This window comes from Cheilinus undulatus, linkage group 17, assembly GCF_018320785.1.
Source record: "Cheilinus undulatus linkage group 17, ASM1832078v1, whole genome shotgun sequence".
Lineage (NCBI taxonomy): Eukaryota > Metazoa > Chordata > Actinopteri > Labriformes > Labridae > Cheilinus > Cheilinus undulatus.
In genome coordinates this window covers 18,224,211-18,241,448 of record NC_054881.1, presented here as the reverse complement: position 1 = coordinate 18,241,448, position 17,238 = coordinate 18,224,211, and the positions used below count along the sequence as shown (strand labels likewise).

Genomic DNA, 17,238 nt, shown 5'->3' with positions numbered 1-17,238 from the left:
GTGTCTAGTCATGATTTTAAAGAATAGGTCCATCCATTCATCTTCTTCCGCTTATCTGGGTTGGCATCGTGGTGGCAGCAGGCAAAGTACGTCAACCCAGATGACCATCCAGTTCCTCCTCAGGGGTTCCGAGAGGCTCCCAGGCTAGATTGCGTATATAATCCCTCCAGCAAGTTCTGGGTCTCCTCCCAGCCCAACGTGCCTGGAAGACCAAAGGAAAGCAACAAGGAGGTGTTCTGATCACACACCCAAACAACCTCAACTGGCTTATTTCTATATGAACGAGCAGCGGCTCTACTTCGAGATCCATCCAGATGTCCGAGATCCTCACTCTGTCTCTAAGGCTGAGCCCAGACACCCTCCTGAGGAATCTCATTTTGACCAATTGAACCCACGGTCTCATTCTTCCGGCCTTTACCCAGAGTTCATGACCACAGTTGAGGGTTGGAACATAGGTTGATCAGTAAACCGATAGCTTTGTCTTCCAGCTCAATTCCCTCTCTGCCAAACTGGTGCAGTGCAGCACCTGCAAAACTGCTAATGCTGCACCAATCCACCTGTCAATCTCATGGTCCATTCAACCCTCACTTGTGAACAAGACCCCAAGGTACTTGAACTCCTTCAATTGGGACCTCTGTTTTCCAGCAGAGGACCATGACCTCAGACTTTGGAGGAGCTTGAATAGGCGCAAATCTAAATTAGAAAACCTCACTGCAGGCAGAGCCTTGCTCCCTCTCCTTGGAGATCTTACTTGCCACATCTAACCCTTACTGTGCTCTAAAGGCATGGACACTTATTTTTTTCAACAGATTATTTTCTCATGTCACTAGTAATATGCAGGGACACCCAGAGCACCACCAGGGTTGTGTTAATCCTCTTTCCTGCCCTTGGTGCCCTCAAGTGGGCTTACTTGCCGTTACACGCCTTTCCTCAGCCTCATTTTTTGGCCCAAACATGCCTCAAAGTTCTGGACAGTATTGTGCATTTGTATGGTTGTATATGTAAGTACTATGTTTTTAATATGTGTCCAAACATTTCAAAAAATATTCTTGCTAACTGTTTTGATTAATTTTGCTTTTGCACTTTTGGTTGTTGCCATTTATGCCAATAAAGCATCTTGAACTGAAACTAAATTAAACTGAATGCTGCAGAGCAGCATGTTGCAAGTACTTGCAAGTTTTAACTTGTTTCCTTGCAGATTTTTGGTCCAAACTTGGCTTTAGGGCTCTTTCCATAGCTGCCATTTTGTTGTGCTGGCAGAACCCACAACCTCAATTTCAGAGTGTTTCTTACCAGAGTTTATTTTCACTAAGGTACAAAAGTTGACCATTTTATAGTATTGGTAAGGTCTTTTTCAAATAGCTCAGTGAACTTGAAATCGTTCTTTATATAAAGAAGTTTACCTGGAAAATAATGTGAAGGAATCTTGTCCTGGCATTAGTAACACCTCTAGACCTGGAAGTTTCACCCTTGAAAAGATGTGTCATATCAGTTTTTCCTTTGCCATTGCTATTGACAAGGCTTGGACCTTCTTGATTGTGATTGGTCAGTGACATAGAAGTGAGACTGGCTATGGCATAGCTTTGACACAGAAGAATAAATCAGGCTTACTGCACAAACAGCCCTAATGATGATGTACAGCCTTGATCACAAATTTCAATTTATAGATCATTCTTATCTCACATTGATCACTATCCTCTGTTCATGCCATTTGATACAAATCAATGTCCATAAGGCCTATGTGGCACTTAAGTTTTCAGCAGTCTTTAAAGGTAACAGGAGGTCTTGTTTATTGTGAATTTTGGAACTCAAGATACCCAAATTTGGTTATCTGTAAATATATAGACACATTGAATAACTTGTAGAGGCTATAGACAAACCTGATGTTTTTGGAGATGTCTGGCAAATCCAGCCATTACTTCATGTTTATGTAGCTTATGTTTTATGTTTATGTTGTGTCTGCCTGTCTGTCTGTAGATCATAAAACTGAATTATGTAGGTATGTTTGTACATGCACCTGGACATAAAGAACGATGTGTGAGTGTCTACAGTCTATACATACCATGACAGTGTGCCAGTGTGTCAGACACTTACTCACAGACAGCTTAGACAATTTATGACTCAATCAAGTTTAATGATTCTGTAGTCAGCAGTGCTGCAGGTTTAGTAATGTAAATTACACAAGAATTCTGGGAATGCTCATCTGTCTGGATGAAACCCGTTGAGACCCCTCTGCATTTCTTAGCATAACATCCCAGCACATTAGTCCCATTTTCCAATTAGTAAGTGAATTTTGTCAGACTGATAGACGAGTAATTGTTGCACTTTGCATGTTACCTGATATTTATTTATCATCTTGTGTTTTGCAATGGTATGGTACCATGAGAGACTATGCAACAAAAACCTTGTCCCTCTTGCCTCACAGACTGGCACTACAACTGTGATCCTGACCAATCCATATGCTGTGATCAGTCTTTGTGACTGTGAGCAAGTTTACAGCTGAACTAGGAGAGACTTTACATACAACTGTTGCACCGGTTCTTCACCAGTCAAAGCTTGATGGGATAGTGGCAAAGAGAAAGCCACTCTTGAAGAAAGCTCATATTAAATCTAGACTAAAGTCCGCCAAAAGGCACATGGAAGACTCCATGATCATGGTCTGGTTAGACCAAAATTGAGCTGTTTGGCTACCATACAAGATACTTTGTTTGGTGGACACCAAACGCTGCACATCAACACAAACACGCCAGCCCCACTGTGAAGCGCAGGGGTGGAAGCATCATGCTGTGGGGATGCTTCTTGGCAGCCAGCCCTGGGAGGCTTTTAGAGGTACAGGGTTAAACAAATGTGGCAAAAAAAGTAAAGACGTTATAACGTCAAGAAAAATAGCCCAGTTTGCTAGCTAGTGTGTAGAGAATTGATTTATATCACACTGGTAAATAAAGATACCAAGACAGGCGTCAAATGCTTTTCTATTGGTCAGTATCAAGATACCTGTCTTTGATGGCAGGTCAGGGTGTCAAACTAGATGGAAAGTGCAATAAGAATGTTGTTTATTTGGTTGGTGGTTGTGGGTCATTTGGGACAAATTATTGATAATGTCACACAACAAGGGCATTTGTTGTTCCCAGTGTTTCTGTCATCTGTTGATGATTGGCTATGCAAAGGTATCAGGACAAAATCTAGCTAAATACAATTGACCTAAAGGTAGAAGCTGTAGAGTATATTTATTTCACTACAGAGTCAAGGTGACATGGTCCCACAGGATATAAGACGAGACTAGAGTCAAAGTACATCCCACTTTGGCACCATTTGAACTTTAATCAGTAATCAAGTGTAAACCCAAATGAAGACAATTTGAAGAATATATGCAGAGGTTAGAGCATTTAGATACATTTATGCATAGAGAGAACACAGCACACTGTATATCTGTCGACAACTGTTGGTTGGTTTACTCATACACAGTGTCAGTGTGTTTACAGATACATACTTTGTCATCACTCTGATCATGCAGACACGTTGAACTCTGACAGCTTGATGAGGTTTAAGGCCTCTGAGTCTGAAACGTACAATTACAGCAGACAAAATCAAAGCTTTCATCTGCTGCCGACAATCTGAGGTGTATACCCCAGCGAGGTATTCTGCTCAGTCTCATGTGACCCTGAAAGCCTGTTGCTGTCTGATAAGTAAGAATGATACATCTTGATTTTGTTTTTGAAGAATGAGTACGCATTGGTTCTCCTGATTTCATTGAGCTGTTTCCTCATTCTACTAGAGGTTTTCAGATCTGTTAGACAAAAGTTCAGTTGAACTCATAGTACCTGTCCTCTGCTGACTTTTTGAATACAAGCTTTATTAACAACATGCAATTCTCCATGAAGTTCAGTGTGACAGAAGGCATTAGGGAAATAAAACTGCCTAAAGAAGAAGAAACTGTCATTAAAACAGACAGGCTGCTTGTTAAAAATGTGTCAGAACATCACATGTGATGAGTTGAGGATGGCCTGGTCTGAGACTTCTGTCAGGCCTCCAACAGTTTCCAACATTTAGAAAAAAACAAATCTAAGTGGTACGAACATCTTTATTTGGAAAAAGACAAAATGTAATTTCACAGTTCAGTAAAACTGTGGACTCAAGTGGGATTCAAAACAGATTGAGTGGACGGTTGTAAAAAGTGTTTTTAGCTTGTGTGTGGGTTGAATGTCTTCCTCTCAAACATATTAAACATGCTTAAACCATGCCATATTCATGGATTGTCCAGGTTTCTTTATGCAACTGTAGGTAGCTGGCTTTATCAGTAAACAAACTAATTAATGAGATCCATGCAGTAGGGATGCGGTTAACCCTCAGGCATCACTAGGGACATTTTTGTCCATTCGGGCAAATTATTCTTCTTTCTCTGCTCACCATTTTGGCTGTGTTAGTGCATATGGTCTAATTTTTTGCAACAAAGTTTCTTTCGAAGCAAATTTTTAAATTATAAATAATGAAAAACATCCCAACTCCACATTAAAGTGGTGTAAACAGTTTAACTTGAATAGGATCAAAAACATATGAATCATACAGATTCAAAACAATAATCCTTATTAAAATGTAGCAGCTTAATCTGAGATGTAAACCAAAACATTAACACTGGAATAAAACCCAAATATCAAATACAAGGCACTCTTGTTATTTCAGTGCAATTTCTAAAGTGCGACTAGAGCTGCTACATCACTCTTCCCCCCTCACTTTTATTTCTCAGAGACTCAGCAGTGACATGCAAACATCTGAGCGCCAAATGTCTGTAGTGAAGCTAACAGCAGTGACGTTGCCTTTCTCTAGTATGCTATCACGTACTTTGTTGTAAAGCTCTGGTAAAGCAGTGTCAGTAATGTAACGTGGAGACGGCAGGGCATAGCATGGGTCCAATTTCTCCACCAGGGAGACGGGCTGGTTTTCCAACGTGATGAATTTGACCACCTTTCCTGTTGTCTTTTTTGCCGAGGTTGTTGCTTCGGTGAAGCTGCCTGTTGCTCTTATAAAGTCTCCGTATTCCGCTGCATGTTTTGATCGAAGATGACAGATCAAATTTGTAGGATTAAACTCTTCTGCTACCACCTCGTGAAACAGTCGTGTTACAGATGCTGTAAGTGGTCGTTAGACTGTTTTTGCTCTCAAGTTTGAATTATTTCCACACTACTGATATTTTTAACACATTAATAATATAGAGCTACAGCTACCGCTGTTTCGTTGTTACTGGCGCCTTTACGGCCTGTCGTAGATTGTGCTCCGTTTACGGCAACTGACATAAATGATGCTGGGCTGATCGGATAAGATTGCCAATCGCCAATCTATTAAAAATGCTTAGTATCGGCCCTGATCCGATACATGTGATCGGGATTGGGACATCCCTGCTTACTTTGCAGGAGTGCATGTACAAAATGACTCAGATATTCAAAGACCCCTGCTTCGTGTGACAGCATTTTCACGTTTCAGGAGTGCCTTTCTAGGCTGGGCACAGACTAGGAAGTTTTCAAATTGTAAATAATTTAAAAAACATGGGAGACCCCAGACGCAAGGATGCTTTTAATCAATTTTTCATCTTACAGATGGAGTGTTTTCAATAGCAACTTTACAATAAAGATGTCTCATGAAAACTCAGCTTTACATAACTCAGAAAAAGAGATATTAGGAATAGCTAAAGATTTACAGAATGATAAAATGAAACTTAGACTTTATATCTCTTAACTGTCTTGTCTGTCATGACATAGATGTGATTGTTTCAGGTTGTAGCATTTTCCTCATAAGTGGGTGTGGCTTAGGCTCACTCAACTGACACATCCACACCAGCCAAGAGCCTCATTTTTCATAATTTTGAAGCTTAGTTATATAAACCTAGCGATGTTTTCAAGACTGAAATTTTGCCTGGTGATTTATAACACTGTGCCCTGTCATACGACAAACCTAAAATACAAGTGTTTTTATCACACTACAGGGACTTTAATGTGCATGCTGAAATGAAAATCTTGCCGTGACGCAACCTGTCACGTTGCCGCCATGCACCCAGTCTGGCACGGCTGTAAGATTTTGTAAGTGTTCGCACAAGAGGATTCATAACTTTTAATCTATACTACTTTCATGAGAAAGAGCTTCCAGATGCATGCAACAAATGGATGAGAGAAGTGTGAAAGTTACTTATAAAAATGGTTTCATATGTATATTTAACTTAGTAGTACTAAAAGTCCCAGTTTCAGTAAGTGTCTGGGAAGCATCTGTCTTTTTCTACTGGAAGCTTCTTGTTTAATGCATCTGAGAAGTTTCAATCTTTGTGGTTGTAACAGGATGGAAAATGACATTTTAATGGTAACCTCAGGATATTTGTGTGTTCAAACAAATTGCTGCATTAATCTTTAATAAGACATTAGCCCATCAAGTTCTGTTATCATAAAAATTATACACGACTGTTAATGGATGCTGGGATGGATCAGATGTGGGCTGGTGGAGACGGAACAACAGCTGTTGGATTTTATAAACACACGCGCACTCACTTAAACTCACTTAAACACGCATTAACATACAACGCATGCAGGCATGCACAGAAACAAACACACTCTCTGAGTTGTAAAAGTGGTTTGAGCGCTGGCTGGCAGACTGGCTGGAACGAGAAATAAATGAGTGTTAAACCCATAATGATAAGGACTTTCCCAGACTTTGTATGTGTGCATGTGATCTAAGTGTGTTGTGTATTTTTGAAGATGTATGAAGAAATTCCTAGAAAGACAAGAAAAAAAGCTAATTGTGTTGCTGGGTATTACCTATTTTGCAAGGTAAATTCCATCAAAAAATTTTTGTGCATTTAATCACTGAAAAAAATGATGGAAATAGCTGGAAAGTACTGCTTGAGTTTTAAAAATTAAATATAATAGATATATTTACAGCAAAATATTACAATAACTTAATTCAAATGTAAAAATGTCAGTTTGGACAATGAAAGAGCAGCACAGTTGTGCACAATATTCTGAATACTCTTGTATTATAAAGAAATGTGTATATTTAGGAATCCCTGTTTGAAAAGGTGTGACTTGATGTCACACAATTGTCTTGACATTAATATAACATGAAGTCTCCATGGGAGGCATATGAGTCACATCAAGTTCTTTCTTTCCTGGAGGACCACAGCTTCCTGAAACACTGGAATGTCTTAAGGAGCATTTTGTCTGGGGTGAAAGTAGGAGGCGTTAGCTTGAATCTTTCCTGCAGAGCTCAGGGTCCTGGGGGAGTGCAGGCACTGGAGGGATATTTGAAAGTAGGGCATGTGTCAGTGTTTATAGTGAAAGTGAAAAGTGGCATAGCAATCAGGTAAATCTGTGTTTTTCTCTCTCTGAGTTTGAAGTCTGCAAATAGCAACATTATGTGACTGTGCCTGCTTTGCAGAGTGTCTCTTTGTAGGGCTGTAACAATGCTGTGTGCTTGAGTAGATCATCTTGTTTAATCTTCAGCCCAGTGCAGCGGCAATTTACATCTCCATTACAGCAAATGCTTATGAAGGTTTAACTTATGACTCACTTGTTTTAGCCCAGAATGATTTAAAGATGTGGGCTGTGGCTCTGATCGTGGTTAAAGAGCTGTAAACACTGGAATTCGGTAGACTTGCTGTTCATTGTAACTCCACAATAGCTCAGTTAATTCAGTGATAAACACATAATTTCCCATGAGTTCTTCAAAATAAAAATCCCCAATAGTTATGTTGTTTTAATGCATTTATCATGAAACTCATATGAGGAAATATGTTGTTTCCTGTTGCAGCTTAACAGAACTTAGCAGGAGAGAAATTGCTTTTATAGCATATTTAAACATAGGCAGTAGTGCTGCATCTGGAAACAGACACACTCTAGAGGCATTTATTATGAACATGTGCAAATCACACTGCAGATTTGTATCATTACAGTAATTAAAGGGATACTGGGGCTATAAAATACCCCAAGATACCATGTTACTGTATTACCACCCATCCTTTGTACACAGGGTTTTCTGCATTTTGCTTTGAGTCATCAGTTTTCCTGATATCAAACAAACACATAACATGAAACCAGTTTGACCAGTACTCTTATATAAGCAATGCTCTTTGTGAGTCAATTGAAGCTCTGCCAGATGTTCTAATCCCATTTATGTTTGATTGAATGAGCTAAAATGATGGTGAAGTCAGGATCTTCACCTCAGGATTCTAACCAACAGTCCTCGTGAGTCACATTTTTCAGGTAAGAATTAAATAAATTATGTAATAGGTTCTTTTGTGGCTTTAAGTTGTTAGGATTGCCTGCCCATCACGTTCAAGAACCAACTGGACCTCTGCTGCTGCAACACAAAGCTCTAAAAAAGGCAGATGATCTGGTGGAAAACTCTTAAAAAAACAAGTTTTCCCAAAGCGTACAGGATAGAACCAAACCTGCCAAGCCAAGACACAGTCTGGCATTTTTTTTGTTCCTGACTTCCTATGTTCCAAATGAAATATTAAACAACCCATCAGAACTGTTACCAACATCTTCAAGTAAAACATGTTTAAAAAGAAACAGAAAAATTAAACTTAATGTTAAAATATTTTTCACATCCTGTTGTGATTCTCTTCAAACCACAGGTTCACAAATTACACATTCACAGGTCTGCTGTATTCTTAGCTTCCACCCCCAGTTTCCACCATGACTGTTTTGCAGTTCACTTCCTGTATCTGGTTTGGCAGCAGTGTCTCACTTCCTGGAACCAGCAGCATGTTTCCATGGAATAGCATGGCATGTATTGAGTAAGTTTGTGAGTGTGTGTATATGTTTGCTGTGTGCATATTTAGTTGTGCAAACATGTTTTAAGGATCACATAATACAAGTTATGCAGACACATGTTAGGGTTAGGGTCATGAAGTCCTTAGACAACAGTAAAGGAAATTGCAATGGGTGCAATATAAACTGTGCACTTTTTAACATGCTGTGAGATGATTGTTGAAATGGACAGTCTCAGTTTAGAGACCTTTTTATGACCTTTTCAGGCAAGCCATAATAACAGATTTTACACGTGCCTTTTTAACCCCTCACCTTGGTTATTGGGTTAGACTCTAGAAAAGTGAAGATCAAAAAAGCAATCTATGTATTTCTAATCAAAGCTTCAGAAAAACATGTGGCCATATAAGTTAGATAATAAGATGCAGAATAACATTTTTTTTCTTTACAGGAAAATTACACACAACTCAAGAAATTATAGGCTAATAGATATATTGCTGATAAACAGTGGACCTGTGACCTTGCTAAGCCAGTGGCTTACATGTCACTTGGTAGCCAAGGTCAAACTCGACGGCAAAATGAGCCTAAGTTTACATTTTTGATCTCATTTACTGAACCCAAGTCTTTTTTCAGTGCAGAATAACATAATTTTAGAATCATTGTCCAATATAGAGAGAAATTAAGGGAAATGTGCTTTTAAATGCAGCTATAATTCACAAGATGCTAGTCCATCATGAGGAAACCGTCTTAGGACAACAGAAATGTATCCCCAAATTCTCTGCATTAATAGCCCAACAGTATTCACCTATCAAAACACGATACAGCCTGGTTATTTATACTGGTGTTTTCAGTTAAAAGGTCTTTGGCATGAACACACATCTATGAAGAGTTCGCGTTGAGATCCAGACCACAACCCATGTTTCTGTCTGTTTGCATTATCTCTATCTACTAGCTGTTTTTTCCTTTTATAGCTTGATTTTAGCCTAGTTTTATTTTTTTATGCATTTATTAGAGAGACAGGATAGTAGATTGAGTTGCAAACTGGGGAGAGTCAAAGTGTGGACAGCAGTCTTTGGCTGGATTTGACCCCGGGCTTCCTGTCTTAAGGACAAGAGCCTATTTATGGGGTGTGTCCTTAATCACTAGACTACTGTTGCCCCAGTTACTTTAACTTGTACCTTTGTTCTCTGGGACATACCTTTTTTTCTGTCATTGCTGTCCACCCACATGTTTCCCTACAATTTCTCTGACTAAAACACCATTATAAACTCTTCATGTTTCCCATAATGACAATAAGCCTTCATCATTGCTGACAAACTGTGGGATGTTGGTGCATCCTTTAACAAACTAGCACATAACCACTCCCAATTCTGCAATAGATTTTGGGACTTGCGTTTATTTTCTTTGGTTTGAACCTAGCCGTCTTTACCTCATTGTCATATTTAGTGTGTTTAGACTCATGGTACCAATCAGCAACCAAGCCAGAGCCTCTAAACACAGGTCACAGGGTGCACAAACAAAGCTTTTCCTGGACATGTTATGCTGACATAGCATCCTGCTGTGTCTCCTTTTGCTTGTTCCTGTTTTTCACGTAAATAAAGAGCCCAGAGAAGTTTGAGCCCAGCTGTTGACAAAGTGTGTTTGATTGATCATGTTGCATTTGAAGAAAAGACAGTTTAATATTGACTTCAGTCTGGCTTTCCCTTTATTGGCTGTGAAACAGCTTCAGTTTTCTCCAACCTGCAATTTTTTTTTGCCTTCTAAGAGCTGTGTTTGGAGCTGTCATAATCCAAATGTCATAATTTCTCACCTAAAGAAGCCAAGCCACATTTAAAGTTCTGACTACAACAGATCAAACACAGCCAAAGATGCTGCTAGCAGGATTTCAGCCTCATTTTTTAGGGTTACTGTAATGATGCCAATCTGAGGCTTATTCTCAGTTTTTGTTTATGCTGCAGTTGATTAAAATAGTTTCATTTTCAGCTACTGTACTACATACTGTATAATCACCTCAATCTCTGCTGTTCCACACTGCAGTTTTCCCCTTATTTTAGATTGACTCTGAAATTACAGCAGGTTGTCTGTTACTAATTACAGATGCTCTTATTTCTGCAGGAGTCTGGCACTGAAAGCAGGCCACTGAGTTTCCTGCCAATCCCAAGAAGAGTACAGCTGTGTGCAGGCTGCATGAAGAGATGATACTCCACCAAGAGAGAGTTCTTCCTGTTACAACCAGTGCTGGGTAAGAGCTGTACAAGAAAAATGTCTGAAGTTTTTAAAGAGGAAATTCCACAAACAGTAGTTGAGAAGGTTGGCTAAAGTCAAACATAAAACAGAGTGGGGGGAAAAAATAAATTAAAAGTGCATTAGAATCTCAAACATTAAAGTCCAAAGCTGCAGATTTAGCACTGGCAGTGCACACAACCTCAGTTTAAGTGCGCTTCACACCAGCAGTTGATTTCTGTTTTTCTCTTTAGTATCTGTAATATAGTTTTTATAGATATGTGCTCAATATTTTCCTGTATTCAAGAACATATTACAAAGAAAGCATGAAAACTATTTAAATATCCTATCATGGTGTAAGCAGCAGTAATATGAAAACTCTCCCTTCAGAAAGACAAGCCAGATCAGTTTTTCAAAGCTAGTGTCATAAGATTTGCCTATTCTTCATTTTGTGTAGAAAAAAAAATACAAAGGGTGTTTTTGCATTCAAGACCCTGAGTGCTGAAAATGCTGGAATACACTGATTTTGTTTGGAAAATGGGTACTGTCAGCGCAAAAAGACAGCATCTGTGGGCACAGGCCCTAAGTCACACAGGTATAAAATGTTGCTTCTCCACTTTTTCCACCTTTTAAGGAACTTTGTGTTCCTCTACCCCTTGAAAAATTAGTAGTGCTTTCCAAAAGCCCAGAATATATTTGGAGGTAGGGCTAAACATTTCTGGTTGGTAACTAAGTCAATGGCCCTGGTAGAAATGCAGACAGCAGTGGGCCACAGGAAATATGCTATTCCGTGAGGAGAAGTTCTTGGGACTATAAGTTCTTGGTACTTTTGGTTGAAAAGTACCGGAAGTCACAGTCTGGGTGGTGTCCCAGAGGGAAAAAAAACAGTTTAAAGCTTTCTTGTGCTGATTTTGTTGGTGTAAACCAGGCTCACAACATGCAGTTTCTGCTGCTGTGTAGCTACTTTAGTACCATCTGTTTTCAACATGTGGTGTTTGTAGTCCTGCCTTACATGGCCTTGCCATCCTGCTCAGCATCACCATGTATCTGTCTCTGCTTCCTGTGTTCTCTTGCTAAATTGTTGCTTTAGATTTCTCTCTATTAAAAATCTTTGGTGTGCTTTATTTTCGGTTCTTTGTCATGTGCAGATGTGGCACCAGAAATAGTCTTTTTGTAGTCGTAATCATGAGCTATGTTCTAGGGTAGGTAATATCAATGTTTTTACAACCTGGAGCTTGCATGCAAGGAGCCTAGGTCTGTTGAAGGCTTTAGCTAGCTTCGTTTGCTAACATAGCTTCCCAAGCCACATAGTTTATGTTACTATGTGAGCAAATGTTCACATAATTACTTCTAAAATAGGTCTAGCTTCAGCAAACATAGCATAATCTAATATAGCTAATGTAGCTTTTTTTTAGCTTTAGCTACTTTAGTTATGGAGAAAAGTTACCTACGTTGCATACCTAGCTTTATTAGCTTTAGATTTAGCTACATTGGCTACATACAATCTACCCTAGCTTCATTAGCTGCTCATATTCTCTCTCTCTCTTTTGCGCTCTCTTCCTCTATCACACACTCAAACAGGATCAGCATCGTGTCAGTTCGAGGTCCACAGGTTGTAATTATGACTTAAGATGTCCCCAAAGTTGAGGATTCTGCTTGTGGCTCTGCTCTCACCATGGGAGTATCTGGATTGTACAACCAAAATTTCAAACATGTCTGAAATCTATCCCACCAGCTGGTCGTGCTGTAGTTGGGTTGTGATCGGCCGTCGTGTCTCCCTGTACAACACACAACATAACGGTATACAATCGAAACTGAATGTCTGAATTAATCACAAGTGAATCATGCAAGTCAAAATTTGTGTCGGGATTGGATCAAGTTTGCACAGTCTACACCCGGCTTTAGCTTCATTGGAGTGCTACAAGCTCTTTTCCTGTAAGCAAGCTGTTTACTCAGCTTTATCAAACATTTTGTAATGAGCTATTGCAGGTCAGGTTTTAGGCTTTAACTTTGCTGTCTTAACCCTTGCCATGGGTTTCACCCTACCCCTTAATCCAGTTTTATTTTGACAATTTTAGTGTGTATTTCTTTTCTGACAGATATGGCATTTGATCATAGTGGCCTGCAGACTGTATCTAGACTGTTTCTAGGAGGAAATGAAGGAAGTGAAACAACTCAAGAGATTTGATCTGTTTCAGGTCATTTTATATTGTTTGGAAAGATGTTTATCTTAGGAAGTCTCTGTCCATGTGACCTATTAATGATGTGAAATTAAATGCGTCCTTAAATCCATTTTTTTTAAATTTAAAAGCAGACATCAGAGCAGAAGGCCTAGACTGGAGTTATATATTTTATGTGTTTTCACAGTAGGATCTGCTTCAGTTTAATGTACAGAGATGCAGCAGAGCAGAGCAGTGTCACAATTACAGGTCTGAAATATATGTCGAGCTTCCTGTCTGCGTGAGCTCGGGGTGGCTCCCTTATAACCTTCCTCAGACATTCCTTTTCTAATTATGCCTACAGAGAAAGTGTGGGTGTCTAACTGTGTGTAAGTGTGTTAAAGGGTGGGGGTCTGAAAGGCACGGTAGTAAAAAGAGTAATGTCTGCCAGCACATAAAGCTCCATTTGATGTCTGTCACATTAAGACTTTGTCACCATCAGCCCAGCTCAGAGCTTTGTTTGGTTTGGCCTGCAGCTCAGACAAGATATGATGTCTTTTGTTTATTTAACAGCATGAAAATATAATTCATCCTATTTTGGTTGTACTGTAGTTAGGGAGGAGCTTGGTTTGGATTATTCTCAACTTTCTGTCTCCATAGATGTGGGCATTACGCAACACTACTATGTTTGCTATGCTGTGATCATTGCATGGATGTAATAAAGCAAAAGTTCATAATAGTTATTTAATATTCAAAGCCCTGTCATTATTAGGCTGACAATCTTAAAAATCTCCAAAACACTGTTATTAGAATAAAAAAAAGTACTTTATTCAGTCATCTGAACTTTTCTGAGTATTGATAATTTTTCACTATTCTCAGACCTTATCTCTACAAGCAATGTGCATATGCCGGTAATTTTTTAGTTGAACTCATGATTAAATATTTTTGATGATTTTTGATTTACCAAACAGGATATATCTGCAAACTTCTGCTCTTAAACCCTCATACATGCTTAAAATCAGTGCAGGATGAGTCTAGGAAGAGCTCAGTGTACAGCTGTCATAGCTATCCAGATTAAATTATTGTTTTATCCTTGTTTCATTTCATTACTGTGCCATTAGTTCACTAGCTTTAGGACACGACAGAACTACTGTCCAACCAGGGACTTCAACCAGGAACCTGCCTGCTGCCTGCCTGAGGCAAAAGTGTCCACCTCACCGTTATGTAGCCTCCATTAAAGATAGCTACTGTATGTTAAAATAGCCTGTCCTCTAACTGTGGTGTTCTTTGTAGGCTATGTAGAGAAACTGTTTTGTTAGTGCTTAATAGTAAATATAAACTTTTACCTGTGACTCTCTTCTTTATCTTGTGACACTGTGAACCGTTGTCTGTTTCTGTGTATTATCTCTTTGGGGGTTTTTTTGATCAATGTATTGACTGTGAGCTGGCTGCACTTTTGTCTATGACAAATTTCCCTCAGGGGACTATAAAGTTTATCCTCATTCTTAAAAACACCTTACAGTGAATCTCATGTAGAAAAGGGACAAATACATTTACATTAGTTTGTAAAATACACCTGCCTTTTCATAGTATATATCCTCTATTCTGTAGCATTTGTATCAAACACTTATTTTTGTACTCCCAGTTCTTATTAAATTAAGTCTCAGTCATTAGCAGGGATCAGGACAATCGTGTGGTTTCTCCGGCTGCTGGCTTATAGACTTAGGTCACTCATTAGCAAACAGCATGGCCATTATTCTTAATGCATATTGGTCATTTATAGAGTTTTATCATCACTTACTAATAAGCACCACAGCCATTATTCTTTTTTAAGACATTTAAGTCATTTTTGCTATTTGACAGTTTGTGGTTTAATTTGCTGCAGGCTTAGAGGATGAAATCAAACTGGGACAAGACCCAGCAGCAAATCATGACCATAGACGGCTATTAAGTCAGAATTTACGTCAAAATAAACCCATTTAACCAGATTACACTTGAGGATCAGAGTAGTGATATCACTTTAGACTTTGTTTTTGTGTCTCAGTTAAATTGTTATGAGGGTCTGCATTTGTGTGCACAATTTATCTTGTGAATTCTCTTTGGCTGTATATTGCCGTACAATATTTTTGCATTGTTCAAGCTGGGTCAGTGTTTACCTAACTCGAAAATAATTAAGGTATGCTTATTGCTGTATGCTACACAGAGGCGTAGAGAGAATGTGGATGTGGCGCTAAGGCCTTTCTGAAACAGCTTCATTAGCCAATGCCTTAACACTGCCACTCTATCTGCACATTTTCATAGAGGGCCTCTCATCCCTCCCTTGAGTTCAGTTAAATCCATCATCAAGAAATGGAAGGAATACAGCACATGTGTAAATCTGCCTAGATCAGGCCGTCTTCACAAACTGAGTGACCGTGCAAGAAAGAGACTAGTGAGAGAGCCCCCTAAATACACGTGACTATTCTGAAGGAGCAGAGACTCTGTATAAAACAACTGTTGCCCAGGTTCCTCACAGGTCAAAGCTTTATGGGAGAGCAGCAAAGAGAGAGTTATTGTTGAATAAAACGCATTAAATTTTGAATAGAGTTCACCAAAAGGCATTTGAGAAACTTCTTGGTCAAGTGGGGGAAAATCCTTTGGTCTGATGAGGCCAAAGATGCTATGTTTGGCAGACACCAAACACTGCACATCACCACAAACACACCATCCTCATTGTGAAGCACTGTGGTGGCAGCATCATGCTCTGGGGATGCTTCCCAGCAGCCAGCCCTGGGAGGCTTGTAAAGGTAGAGGGTTAAAATGAATGTGGCAAAATATAGGAAAATCCTGTAGGACAGTCTTATTCAATCTGTACAACTACAGCTTGCGAGAAGATTTATTTTCCAGCAAGACAATGAGCTGAAGCATACAGTGAAAGCTACACGTCAGTATAGTACCTGTATGCACAAAATACATGCAGGTGCAGGACAATAAAATCTTCAACTGCTGACAACAAGGAAAATGGTCTGCAGACTTTCTAGCTACCTGAGGAAGATCGTTTGCATTGCCTTCTGTAAAATAAAGTCACCCATAGGGAGCTGAACGGTGTTTATTATGAACGCCATTTTGTTTGTATTTTTTTCATTCCCTCATTCTAAACTCATGACTTCTGTAAAATGAGCATGAGTGCATTTCTCCTTCTCTGAGTGCAGCATCATGGTCTGAAAGAGGATCTATGTTTTGTGCTTTTGAAGAAAGAAAGTTAGGGGGGTATTTAGTCAAACTTTGTTTAAAGAATTGTCAGTTGTCTCCATCTCTGACATAAAGATTAAGTTATTGAATATGGTAGCAGGCCTTGAACAAATGTTGTGCACACTGTCAGCTGCCAAAGCCAAAAGCTGTGAAGTCTTTCCAAGTCCTGATTAGCCAATGATTTAGGTGTGGTGAGTGCTTTGGGAAGAATAATTAGGGATAAGTTCATTACAAGCTTCACTGTAATGTCAAGGCAGTGTTGGTCCAATCCCATGTCGTCAACAGTGAGTCAGCAAGTCACCAAGTCACACTGGGAGTAATTAAGGAGTCTGAAATGGAGACAGAGCCAGAATAAGGGAGAGAACCTCATATTTACAAACCTCTGCATAGATGATCTGATGTGGTCTGATGGACCTCCAATCATGTGAAATTGATCCCAGGCTGCTGGGTGGGCAGTTACTTTGATCGGCCCAATCTTGGCACGTGGACACTTTTAATGACTGCTTTACCCACACCAGCTTTATCATGGGTTTTTGTTTTTCTAGGTCACTAGGGAACTGGTTAGGGGTTTAGGACAGTAGCTCTAGCTGGTGGAGCAGCCTTTGTGAACACAAACAGCAGAGTTTTTCACCCCTACTTTACCCTGAAATTTCTGTGCTTGTTCCCATCCCAGGCCTTCACTGACTGACAGGAAAACTACAGGAAAATTCCCTGCAGGATCAGACTCTATAAAGAGAAAATTTCGCGAAGATTTGCATGAGCCCCATTTTTAATACATCATACTACTATAATTAGCAGTGTGTCTGTGTTTCTGTTTGTTTGTGTTGATTTGCATGCCACACCGTTGCTCCTGGTGTCCTTGCTGCCTCTCAGAA

General features: G+C 39.5%; 1 protein-coding gene across 5 annotated transcripts in view; it reads left to right on the top strand.

Moving 5' to 3' along the window:
- sh3bp2 (SH3-domain binding protein 2) overlaps positions 1-17,238 on the top strand; it is a 109,076-nt gene that overhangs the window by 9,527 nt on the left and 82,311 nt on the right. For all 5 annotated transcript variants that reach the window (XM_041810842.1, XM_041810845.1, XM_041810843.1 and 2 more), the window contains one exon: positions 10,866-10,992. The gene's annotated coding sequence lies outside the window, so the exon portion shown is untranslated. The remainder of the gene's footprint in view (positions 1-10,865; positions 10,993-17,238) is intronic.